We start from the raw sequence: 14,176 nt of genomic DNA on the forward strand, positions 1-14,176 counted from the left end.
ACACAGTTCACTGCCCAGTATTATGCGAGTGGAAACAGTCCTCAAAAAAGAGACAACAGTATTTGATAATAGGGCCTCCAACACTAGTAACAATATGGTAAGATCATATATAGGAATTAAATGCAGCCCTGGAGTATGTGAGCACAGCACCATTTGTTTTCGTACATCAGTACTGAATTTGGCCCACTGCAGATTGGCCTTTACTGTGGAATACTATAGAGAATTTTAGAAGACAGCAAAGATGCAGATGGGGTAGCTTAAGACAACTATCTGAAGTCTTCTAATAATTTAATTTTTCTTTTTGGATCCCGTGGTGGGAGTTAATTTCTTTATTATTATTTATACTATAGTAGTGTCTAGATGCCCCAGTCAGTGGGCCTATTGTGCTAGGTGCTGTATAATAAAAGACCATTAGTTTAAGACAAAATACATTAGGTGGGTGAACAAACAGGGAGAAGGGGGCTGGAGGGAAATGGGGTACCAGTAATACAAATATGATTTTGCATAGACTAGTTACTTATTATTATAAAATAAACCAATTCAACTGATTCTCCTTCAGAAGCTTCTAAATAGCATATTTTTGTAGGGGCCATTCCCTATACACTGGGCTATACTTAGCCTCTTAGAACTTCATTTAAGTCTGTCTTTATGTCTTCTGAGTGACTCACCTGCTGCTCCATGGACTGGGAGAAATCCACAGCATTATTTTAGGATGCTGATATTGTATCACCTTGTTGACAGATCCGGGTGCTGTGGTATTACCTGCTGGGAGTTAGGTGAGGTCTAAGCAATTGTCCCTCTTGTAAGTCTTAACAAAATATAATTTGGAGAAGGGTGTTCATCATCTTCAGTTACTTGTGTGTCCCCTGTTGTAGTCTTCCCCAGGGACTCTCTATAATATGACATGGCAGTCTGGGCTGCTGGCTTAGGAACTGGAATCTTCAAGAGGCATCCAGATTTACAACCTATCAGTCTTAGCTGGAGGTTCCCATAATACCATCATTCTCCACACTACTGTATACCTTCTCTCAGCAATTACAGACCCAGGATAGATAGTACGTAATGCATTGCACTGCACTAAAGCTTGAGAGTAACATTTTTAGTAAAACAGCAGCTAGAGTACCAGTTCTAATCTAATACTAACCGGAGACGGGGTTAAATTCTGTTTTCATGTTTAGTGGAGTTACTTGGGATTTACACTATTGTGCATGAAACAGAATTTGGTCTTTTGTATGTGTGTGTGTGTGTGCGCGCGCGCACATACACTACAGGCCATACTTTAAGGCTTAAAAGACATTTAAAGACACGTTGTGCCATGTCGGATTCTCCATACCCTTGTTAGATTTTGTCCATCAATGTTGCAAACGTTTTCACTCATTTTCATAGCACTTCCTGGTTTTTATTAAGTAAAAGAAAATTTTTAGAGCAGGTTGCTTGGGCATGGGGAAGGCTATTTCTCATTTGCCTTCTTCACTTATGTCTGGGCACATACAAGGACCAAGCACAATATAGATTTTAGGGAATTTATAGCTGGTCTGGCCACCATGGATAAGGAACCCTGTGACAATGCACAACCCAAACCCTGCTATCCAGCACTGATACAACACTCCCTTCCATGGGAACCTAGGGATTGCGGGTAAAAAAGGCTTTGCTCAAATGTACTTTTTTTGCCAGATAATCCCCTTTAATTAGCACTGACTTTATGAGCCAAATTTTTTAACATGCCTAGCATCCACAAGTGACCTTTTGAGACTGTCCATGAGAAATGTCTGGGCAGTCATGAACTGGTTTAGGGACTTAGGCCCAGATTGTTAAAAGTATTTAGACATTACCACTCTCAGCATTGCAATGCCTACCTGATTTAGGAGCCTAAATCTCACTGACAATCGATGGGATGTGGCTTCTAAGTGCCTAAATCACTTTTGAAAATGAGATTCAAGTTCCTAAATCAGATAGGTGTTGCAATGCTGAGCCCAGCAATGCCTAAATGACTTTAAAATCGGCACCCAAATGTTTAGAACAGGGCAGTTAATAGAGTGGACGTTGGGAACCACAGGAGTGCAGACAACAAAAATTGAGCACATCGACTCTACCTTTAATATTTCCAATTAGTGCCTCTTCTAATCCTTGAAATGGTGCGTGTAGGCCTTCTCTGATGTTCTCCACTGTTCTCTTCCAGAAGATATCTCTGTTTACCTATGAAAGAGATAATTCCCACCAGACTGTGATGAAATGGCATTTTAGCCTTGCTGAGGCCAGAATCAGGGGAGGCAGATGGATGGATTGGTTGAGGTCAAACTTTCTCAGATCTTAAACACAATATCTCTACATACCTGCTATTGCCACTAGAGCTGTGCAAATAATGAATGCTTGAGTTCATTGAAAGGTATGAATAACTGAAAAAAAAATTTGGGTTGACCCAAAACCAAAATGTTTCAGAATTTTCAGCAAATTGAAAAGTTAAAAAAACAAACAAACAAACAAACAAAAACAGTTTCAATTTTGGGTTTTTTCATTTTTTACTTGTTTGCATCTTTTAAAAATAAAATTGCAGGTAATTCAGAAAAGTGATTTGGACCCTAAAAATCAAAACATTTAATTTAAAAAATGTCTAAATTAAATGTTTTACATTTTTCAGAATTTTTTGGGTCCTGGTGAAACTGACATGAATTTGTTTGGATGTAAAATTTTGCCCTTTTCTAATTGCCACTGATGTATCAGGTACCGATTACAAACCTCTGCTAGGGACTACAGAGGGAGAGCTTTGAAAAGGCAGAGAGTTTAAATCTCCTTTTTTCCCCTGTGTCTGTACTTGTACACTTCTTGAACTACAGAAGAGCTGTTTGAAAATTGAAAATTGGTAACATTTTATTGCCAAACATATTTGAATTTGTTGTGAAAAATGTTCATCACAATTTTGGATTTTCAAAACATTTCAATAAGCTCTCGTCTATAATACCTCTCTTAGTAATGTGGAGTAGGCCACTGATCCTGCTATATGACGATACAGAGCTAGTCACATAAAAAAGTATCCTTGAAGCCAGGAAATGTGCTGTCTTCTCTCCCTCATGCCTTCTTGTCTTTGAGTGATCATCTCTGCCATAGATTTAAAGATCTCAGCTCTCTTCTTTCCAAATACCACACTTTTATCATCTTTGGGGTACTGCATTTGGACACCAGTGGCACTGCTAGTAAGTTTTAGCCAGAATTTGGATCTTACTTTGCAGTTGAGAGCACTGGTGTTTGTCATGAATGATTGCCTACTGGATTTTGATGAGGGTCAGTTGACCATTCTGAACTTTTAAGGGTGTTAGGTCCGACAGATCTGCCACCTCTTCCTTAGCCTCATCCTACTGAGCCTCTGATTCTAATCCAGCAAATCAATGAAGACCATGTTTATGTCTGAGTATATGAGTAGTACTGCTGGAATCAATGAGACTACTTACATGCTTAAAGTTGAGCACATGATTAAATTCTTGTTTGATCAGGGCTTCTGAACTTAAACACCATCTTCGGTTTAGACATACTACCATCGTGTCTTATGGCGGCAGGATACAAAACTTTAATTTCTGTGCTACGCAGCAACTATTACATCTGATTATGAAAAGTAATAGAAGGGGAGCGGTGATATTTCCTCAGTTTTTCCTGCTTGCTGCAGAAGGAACATTTAAACAAAGTGTGTGTGTGTAAAGGTGGTGGGGGGGGAGATCCTTATTTTGATTTAGTGTATTTTAAGTAGCCACGTTTAGGCTGTCAGAGAATAATAACAATAAATATTCTCCAGTTCATGCAGCATGTATAGTTGTAACTTCTTAAATTCACTTAAGGGAAAACCACTCTAGTCCTTTAATCTCTTGCTGCATTGCTGCAGTCTGTTCAACCATTTCTTTCCTACCCTAAGTACCTTTTTTTTAGTTGAACGCTCTGCATATTTCCCTTATTGCTATCATTAGCTGAGGCATAAAAAGGTTAATACCTCTAATTGTACCTCACATGTATATTATATTTATATCTATAGATGCCATATCTGAGCTTTGCTGCTGGTGCCAAGGAAAATGTTGGATTCTATTCAGTTTTCTTCATATTCATTTTCCTGCCCACTTAACAAAATTACATTCAATGAGCTGTGGGAGAAATTCACATCAACGGGCCATGTAATGCAATTTCTGGTATATATGCAGGAAGAAAAAATCCTACATTTTCTTTCATTTCTGTCAAAATCAATCAAATTGTACTGAACTGAACATAATCTCTCAGAGAAAGAGAAAAAAAAAATCACCCGGGCATTTCCAGTGAAATAAGCCTCTCTTACGTGGTAACATGCACATATTTAACAGGTCTCTGTTTTATTTTTTTTTAATCATGCCTAATTAGTTTTTTTTTAATCACCCACACAACTAAGGCTCTTGCCTGCATAATTTATGGCATAGAGGGGCCGGTGTCAGAAATCAAATGTTGTAAATTAAAAATAACAAGTTTGAGACTTGTGATTCAATTAAAACCCTAGAAAACATTGGATTATGCATAATTGAGAGCTTGTATGCAGAGATGCATGTCATGCTTGTCAGCTTGGACGGGAGTATTGGATTGGAGCTGTCAAGAGCATTTAAATCAACTCAGTAAAAAAATTAGAAAACAAAGATGATATTTATTATTAACTTCCACTGTTCAAAAATAAATGGAGAGGTATTTAAATTGAATGCTTAGATGACAAGGCTTTATTTATAGCAGGAGTTATAAAACTCAGTAATAACCTTGGCTGGCACAGATGTAAAGATACCACTGTGCAGCTGAGCTGCAGCCTACAATGTGAGGATTCAACTGCTGGCTCTGAGTCAGGCAGTGCTAAGAGTGAGAGGGCTGTACTGCAGAAGGAACAGTTGGAATCCAAACTCTTAAGGGGAGTCAGGAGTGACCAAATCCCCATATTTTTCTCTCTCTTTTTTTAAACTCATGGTGCTTGAAGGTTCTTCACAAAGCACTTTGTAGAGGTTGTAAATACATAATGAGGCCAACCCTGTAAAATGCTAATTTTTTCTTCATGACCTGGGTTGGCAAGGCTAAGCATTATCTACAGGTTTGGCAGGAATAGTTGGGATTTATGTGTGCACACTCTCTCTCCTCCTCTCTTCTTAACTTTATTTTAAATTGCTGACTCTGTGGTAAATTGGGCTGTTGACAGGTAATGCTAAAGCCGTCCAGGAGACTGTTCTCATTTGAAATTAAAGAGCACTTTCAATTCTCTCTCTTAACTCAAGAGGGGCTGGTCGAAAGAAGAATCTGAACCTGTGGACTAGAATAATTTTGGAGGACTTTGTCATTCTTTAGTACAGTGACATGTTCAATAAAAAGCTCACCATAGCCCCCCAGAAAGCAAGCAAAGCAATAGAAGATGTAGTTCAGGCACAGGAAGAAAATTTACCTACTAGCTCTTATGGCTTTCAAATCAAAATACTCTTTCATAGTTGTAAGCCATATGCTGACTAGTGATACCCAACCCTTGGATGGGGTTGAGGTTTTACTCCAGTAAACACAGAAAACGTGGATAATTATTTGCAACTTTTCTCTCTCTTAGCAAAAATCTTTTCTCGCCTCACTTTCTCTGGCTCCAAACTAGCCTGAGACTCCACCTCTCTCTTGTGAAACTTCAGCAAGCCCCCAGCTATTGTTTTCAAATCACAAAGACCGGAAGTCTCTTTGGTGGCCTAGTGCGGCCATTCTATTCAAATCCTGCATGTTTTGGGGCTTCTTTGGTCAGAGGCTTCCAGTATACATTGTACCTTGTTAAGGAAACCTCAGGGCATACAAAGTTGAACAGACTAGTGCAGTAGGTCCAGCAGACAGAGGCAGCAGATCAAGGAAAGAAGAAGCTTGTTGAAGAGGTACTTATCTGAGGTTATGCTGACTTTTACAATGTTTTAAGGATCCTAAATTTAAATAGAATTTTAGATCAAAATCCTTGTGTCAGAGGAAAAAACCTCACGGAGTGGGGAAAATGATAACAAAGAGCTAAATTCTTCTTTGTCAGTGCACCGCTGCCATTGACGTCAACATAATTTGTGAGTGTGTGTGAATCTGAGGGCAGAGTCTGGCCATAAGTGGGGATGAGAAATGATTGAAGACTGCCTAGCTGCAGAGGAGTTGGATTTACAAGATTATGCAGTGGAGCAGAAAGGTGCTTAATTCATACGGAGCAGATTTTTGCCGATTTCCCCTGTGAATTTTGGGGGCGGATGGAGAATTTGAAGGAACACAGTTAGCTCTTGGTATCCTTCTAAATCCTGCCTTCTCCAGACTGGCAGAGCATGAGCCCACGATGGAGGTATTTTGCTGGGTTGAGGGAGGGGTGAAACATGCCATAGAGGTGGCCACTTGCTTATGAAGAGGGTAGCTAGCATCCCTAAATTTGCAGGATTGGGCAGAGGTTTATTTGTGCAAATTCCATGGATTCCAATTGGAGTTGCATGGTCAAAACTCCTTAGCAAATATAGGGGTAAGGTTGTAGTGAGTCCCTTTTTTAAAACATTAATTGGCAATTCCAAATCTTTGCTATACTAAATTCATCATATACTCTATGGTCGCTCGGTAGCATTTACATAAACTATCTTTGTATCTCTTTCATCATCTTTCTTTGATGTTTTATTAGTTACAAGGTTTAGCCTAGAAAAGACTTTGCCTCTTTACTTAAAAAAAAGTGAAAGATTTTAATGTAAGCCATTCTGAGAATTCTGCAAATTCTCTAAAAATATAAATATGAGCAGGATAGTTATAAAAGCAAAAGTGACAAGGAAATGGTGTATAACTTTTGCTGTGTCTGAAATCAGAGTGTTCTTCCTGAAAGGTCAAAATCTTAAAAGAACCCCTGACCCCCCCTTTTTGTATTATAATCTGTTGAGGTTTAGAGAATATTGTGTACACACTGGGTGAGATTTTCAAAAGCTTTTTAGCATTGGCTTAACTTTGCTCCTTGTCAAGTCTATGGGAGTTTTACGATAGATTTCAATGGGAGTAGAGTTAGGCCAATGCAGAACATGTTAAAAAAATCTCATCTGTTGTTAGTCCAGCTTCATACTTTCCCAAGAAAGGGGGCCCAAACGTCTGCTGTAATTTGGAGGACTGATCTGTACTGGTATTATAAATGGTGAGACTGGATGCAACAAGGGTGCAATATGATACATTTTGAATGAGGGGCATAATTCTAGAAGGGTAAATACCCATTTTATTTGGAACACAACCAACTGCCAAGATACCAGGCTGGAACAACATCGTATTCTGTATTTAAGATTTTGTGGTATTTAATTTGAGTTTCCTTCCTGGAATGAGGGGAGGAGCACTCAGATTCCATTCTTGAAGTGAGAAGTATTAATTAATGCTGCTTACTGAAACTGGATTGTTCTATTGATCATTCTCTGTCCACAGACCTTGACAGTGCATCTAATCACTTCAATGACTATGTAAAATGGAGATGCATACTATGATGCTGGTGACTTTGGTATGCGGAGATGAGCACAGCATGCAAATGAAGCTAGGCAAAGAAGGTACAAGTGCGGAACTTTAGCAGAGATGAGTAATGAATGTGGTATAGACCAGTGGTTCTCAACCTTTTTGGACCAGGACCCATTTGTAAATATTGATGGCCAGTCCCAACTGAGTAAATAGCTTAAGTAGAAAACACAGAGGTATTTTGGCCTCAGAATGCTTATTACTCGCTACCTAGAATAATAATAATTAATTAATAATACAGTAGAACCTCAGAGTTACCCACACCTGAGGAATGGAGGTTGTTCGTAACTCTGAAGTGTTCATAACTTTGAACAAAACATTATGGTTGTCCTTTCAAAAGTTTATAACTGAACTTTGACTTAATACAGCTTTGAAACATTACTGTGCAGAAGAAATATGCTGCTTTCCCTTTATTTTTTAGTAGTTTACGCTTAATACAGTACTGTACTTATTTGCTTTTTGTGTATGTGTGTGTGTGTGTGTGTGCTGGTGCCTGACTGAGGAGTGTGGTTGACTGGTCAATTCGTACCTCTGGTGTTTTTAACTGTGAGCTTCTACTGTAATGTTAAAGCAGCTCAAGTCAGAAAGTTAACGGCAGAAATCAACATCAACAGGAACACATTAACAACAGTATAATAAATCCTAGCTCCACTTAATGAGAAACTTGAACTTGCTTTTCTTTGACAAGTTTATCGAAGTTTGGTGTAATTGTAGTCAGCGCAATCCAAAGGTCATGTTCAACATCAAGTCTGTTCCTGCTTTTATTCTTCAGTTGAGCCAAGGCATAGAATCCAGTTTTGCACAAGTATATTGTATTGCAAGGCAAAATGATGCTAATAGCATGGCAAGCAAAACCAGGATATTCTCCAGCAGCAGCACTGCACCAAAACTGGAGAAGGCTCATTTCAGTATATTTTCTCTGTAGACTCCAATCGCAAGATAACTCAACCAGCTGAGATTCTTCCTCCACAGGTAGACTCATGTTTTCCAACACAACTCCAAATGGATCTCATATTCATTCTTTGCCCTTGAGTTGCTTGTCTGGAAAGTAATTGCAGAATCTTGTCTGCAGCAGCGCAGAAGTACGGGTGGCATGGTATGGTATTGCCACCCTTACCTCTGCGCTGCTACTGAGAGCCTGACAGGCAAAGAACAGTGGCTGCTGTACCCCCTCAACCCATCCTAGTCTCTCTCCCCCGAGCTGTGTCCTCTATTTGGGAACTTGAAATATGCTCACCCTAAGTATGCACAGTGTTGTTATACAGTGAAGCACAAACGACATCTGTTTAAAAAAAATGTATGCAAAATATTATCTATGTTTAAAGTTTGTTTGCCATACATTCTGGCAACCCACTTCTGGGTCATGACCCATGGGCTGAGAAACACTGGTATAGACAGACAAGTATACTGGAATCTGAGCATAGCAATACCTCCTGGAACATCAGGTAAGACAGAATCCTGAAACTTGCGGTGAAATCCTGACCCCATTGAAGATGGGAGTTTTGCCATTGACTTAACTGCCCTTGGTCTTTGTTCCCATTTTTCACCCCCTTCCATCAGATTCCACCTGTATAATATATCAGAAGTAGGTTTCTGCAAACCTTTCAAAACAAAACTCAAAACCATGTAACATTTGCCTGGTTTAGAGATTCATTAATAACTTTAACACTGGCCCAGATTTGCTTTGAACACTTTGGTGAATTTGAGTTTAGTTTCAAGGAAGTCTCTGCTGAATAATAATTATGGGTTGATACCATGAGAACATGTGGACTCATATAGTGTCCAGGCAATGTTTGATACTGTCAGTTGAATTTTGCTTAGAATTTTGGGATTTCTTCAAAGCTGAAACTCCCAATGGAACTAGTTATAACTTAGCTGCAGTCTTCTGTCTAATGCTTTGTCATACTTTTTGTTTGAAAGGTATTGTACAAATAAATTCTTTTGATTTTTTAAAATGTGGTGTCATGTGGCTACATGTACATAAAAATAGAGTTTGTGATGCATATAATCTTTAATTGTGGAATGGAGGGTGCAGAATTTTATTCATATTAATGCAAATGCTTTTTTATTCTGACGGATGTCAAATAGCTGACAAAAAGAAAACCTGTCAACAGTGTATGCAATTTTTTACAATGATAATATTGAATTAGTGAAATATAATACTAAGATGCAGATTTAGCAAAGTCCTGTATAATAACTATAATTATCTAGAGATCAACCAAAGCTGAAAAGTTCAGCTCTGAATGTTCAGATGCAGGATTCTGGTTTGATTTTAAGGCCAGAAGGGATCATAATGATCATGTAGTCGGACTTGTGAATCATGGAGTCTGCTACCAGGCTTTTAAAGGGAAATTTCCCAGCCCTATGGCTAAATAGACGCTCACTGTTGCCTCATGTATTCCAGGAGACCATAGTTGAGGTGGTCCATAAGTGGAATTAAACCTAAGGCTCAGGGTGTGGTAATACAGGGCTCTAACCACCAGACCGACTCATAATGATAGGCCCAGAGTAATTAAATTGCGTTCGCTGGGAATCAGATTGTCTGTATTTGGGGAAAAAACAGATGATGTAGTTATGATGATGATAACACACTTTCCATTCCACTAGTATCTCAGAAAGATGTTAAACAGAAGCTACTGAAGTTGGATATTTTTAGTAGATCCAGATAGTTTGCATCCAAGAGCTTCAAAAGAGCCAGCTGAGGTGCTTGCAGAACCATTAATGTTGATTTTCAGTAAGTCTTTGAACAGTGGGGAAGTTTCAGAAGAGTGAAAGAAAGCTAATGTTTTCCCAATATTTAAAAAGGGTAAATGGGATTTAAAAGGGTAAAAAGGGTAAATGACCTGGGTAATTATAAACCTGTCAGTGTGACATTGATCCCAGGCAAGATAATGGAGCAGCTGATACTAGACTTGATTAATAAAGAATTAAAGGAGGGAAATATAATTAATGCCAATCAACATGCTTTATGAAAAATAGATCCTGTAAACTAACTTGATATCTTTTTCTTGAGGAGATTACAAGTGTGGTTGATAAAGGTGATAGTGTTGATGTAAAGTATTTAGATTTCAGTTTGATTTGGCATTTGATTTAGTACCACACAACATTTGGATTAAAAACTAGAATGATATCAAATTAACATGGCATATGTTAAATGGATTAAAAGCTAGCTAAGTGCTAGGTCTTAAAATGTAATTGTAAACGGGGAATCATCATCGAGCAGGTGTTTCTAGTGGGGTCTCTCAGGGATCAGACCTATGTTATCTAATGTTTTTTATCAATAACCTAGAAGAAAACATAAAATTATGACTGATAAAGTTTGCAGATTACACAAATATTGGGGAAACAGTAAATAATGAAGCAGACAGGTCACTGATGCAGAGTGATCTGGATTGCTTGATAAGCTGGGCACAAGCAAACTATGAATTTTAATACTGGAAAGTGCAAATGTGTGCATCCAGGAACAAAGCACATTGGCTATACTTACAAGAGGGGGGAACTCTATTCTGGGAAGCAGGGACTCTGAAAAAAGAGTTGGATGGTGAGGGGCAGATTATTAGATGAACAGGAGCTCCCTGTGTGATGCTGTGAACAAAAGCACCAATAAGATCCTTAGATGCATAAACAAGAGAAACTTGAGTAGGAGTAGAGAGGTTATTGTACATCTCTGTCGGATACGTATGTGACCACTGCTGCATTACTATTTCTAGTTCTGGTGTCCACAACTAAAGAAGGATGTTGATGAATTGGGGAGGGTTCAGAGAAAAGCCACAAGAATGATTAAAGGATTAGACAACATGCCTTATAGTGATTGACTCTAGGATCTCATTCTATTTAGCTTAACCAAGAGAAGGTTAAGGGGGGACTTGATGAGTTTGTAAACACCTAGATGGGGAACAAATATTTCATAATGGACTCTTCAGACTAGCAGAGAAAGATCTAACACAATTCAATGGCTGGAAGTTGGAACTAAACAAATTCAGATTGGAAATAAGGCATACATTTTGAACAGTGAGGCTAATTGACCATTGGAACTTACCAAAGGCAGTGGTGGAATCTCCATCTGCAGATGTTTAAATCAAGATTGGATGTTTTTCTAAAAGATCTGCTCTAGGAATTATTTTCTGTGGCATGTGTTATAGAAGAGGTCAGACTAGATTATTGCAATGGTCCCTTCTGGTGCTGGAATCTATGAATCATATCAAACCACTGTATAAGTGTAATGTGGTATGTTAATGCAGACAGTGTTAACCTTTGTACTACTCAGTGGTTCCAAAAGTGGAGGAAAAAGTGAATCTGTTAGTATAACTAACTGGGATTGCCTCATTTCATAAATCTTGACAAAATGAGAAACAGGAATGGTGAGAAGTGATGAGGTTAAAAAAAGATAGGAGGTTAAGAAAATGAAACAAATGCTGAAAATACAGGTTCCAAAATCCCAAACCATACAAAAAAAGAAGTAAGTTAAATCCCCAAAATACAGGATCAAAAAAACATCAAAGCAAGCACATATACACCACCAACAATTAGAACAGTATTAATTAGCAACAATGTTCTTTAATCTATAAATAATAAAGTGATCAAACGGTCCCACAGAGAGGTATATAACAATACATATAATTTCACAATCTTAGGTCACAAATACCAAGTGTGTTTAAAATCCCCGTGGCTAATTCATATGTTCAGATTTAGAGCCTTGTTTATAGTTTAACTGAGAGTTCATTCCCAGGTGGAAGAGGCATGTCAAAAACAGACCCAAAGCCTCAGATAAACTACATAACATATGAAGAATAAATTGCATTTAATCTTTTACTTTTTAATGAAGAAAGGGAAGACCCATTATGAAAGGTAGCAATGAAAGTAATTTACATTTTAAAATAAGTTTAAATCACGTGCTGCTGATGACACTACTCAAAACCCAAGAACTCAGCCATACCATAAATTGAAAACTAAGGCAAACAATGTCAGATCTGTCAATAGGCATGTGTTAATAATACTCAGCAATTTTCTTGTTCCAGGCATATGACAAGCATTATTAACTTAATCCTCACAATCAGCTGGGGTGTGTGTATGTGTGTGTCAGATTAGTATTGCTATCTCTATTTTAATGATAGGTCAACTGAGGCAAAGTCATTAAATGATGTGTTGAAGATCACAGGGGGACCCCAGTCCTAAACTCAAACCACTGCTCTTACTAAGCATTAGATCTATATTGCAACATCCTTAACTATAACCCAGGTTAAAAGATAATAGAAGCAATAATGCAAATTATACTCATATAAATGGAGTTATCTTGTTAATTCTGAGAAAAGACCAGGATTATAATAGCTATGGTGCTAATCCTGAGCTCCACTCTTGCTTCTTTATATCACTTTAGTGGTACACATAGGGGTGAAGAGCTGAGCTTCCTTTGCTGCGTAGGGAATCTCTGGGTGCTATTGAGATGTCTATGTCAGCTGCATGCCAATCCCATCCCACCCCCTAGCACACAGGGCATATCAGGGGAATGCAGGGAAGGAAAAGGTCAGTGTTTACCAGCCCTGGAGGGACACCAGTGGAGAATAGTTTAGAGCATCCCTAAGGCTACCCTAAAGTATGCCAGGGTCAGAAGTGGCTTCTGGCTGGCCCCAGGATTGAGGAGCTGGAAATGGATCTCTGTGTGTCTCCCTCCTGCCTCCAGGCTAAGACCCAGATCTTATGAAGCACAGCTGTGGAGTGAGGTCTTTCTATGTATTCATTATATCAAAAAAACAATATTAAAAGAATGTTAAGGTTGCAAAGTTTATCACTCAAAAAGTTAGGAAAATGCCAGAATTAAGGTTGCCTCTGCAACCTTAACTCAGCCTTCTTGTATGTATACATTATGATACAGTCTTTAATTACACAATCACATACTATTTTTTCTACAGGGCCCCTGGCTCATTCAGTACACAAGATGGAGGGTGCTCACTGAATGATCTTCAGTCTTTCTTTTTATGCTCGTTATTCAAAGTGTGATCCCAGGCCTTATTTACTGCACACTATTCAAATCCTGCTCTGAATACTGAATTATTAATTGCCTCATGGGCTTTTCTGTGGTGCTCATCCCTGTAGTGTCTCAGTGCTCCACAAAAATTAATGAATTTATCTTCAGAACACCCCTGTGTGGTGAGGTGGTGGTATTGTTCTCATTTTACAATGGGGAACTGAAATACAGAGACATTAATGTCAAAAGTATCTAATGGACTGGGATTTGATTAATTTCCTGAGTATCATCCAGCCGGAGCAATGAATGAGGTAGGGGAACTGTGGAAAAAGTAATATGCTAAAAAAGGCATTCCAAAAAAATTCAGTTGAGACTGAAACCCAGCATGGAAATTTTCAGCCCATATGGTTAAATCTGGCAAAGATAGCAAATGAAAACAGGGCCTTATAATGGAAAGTGTCAAGCAATTTTAATTATAGGCGCCACTACCTGTGTTGCGTACAATATCACTTTCGCGGCTGAGGTATCCCATTCTCCTCTATTGTGTTCAGGTTATTTTTGCTTAGTGGCATCCTGAGGAGATCCTTATCTCTCTCTCTCTCTAGAAAAGTTTGTTTTAGAGACACCAGTGCATCTGGGATATAGACATATGTTTATTTACTGTTACACGTTTTTCTGCAGAAGTGTAGTTGGCTCGTTGCCTGTGAA

This window comes from Chelonia mydas, chromosome 1 (genome assembly GCF_015237465.2).
Source record: "Chelonia mydas isolate rCheMyd1 chromosome 1, rCheMyd1.pri.v2, whole genome shotgun sequence".
Taxonomy (NCBI): domain Eukaryota; kingdom Metazoa; phylum Chordata; order Testudines; family Cheloniidae; genus Chelonia; species Chelonia mydas.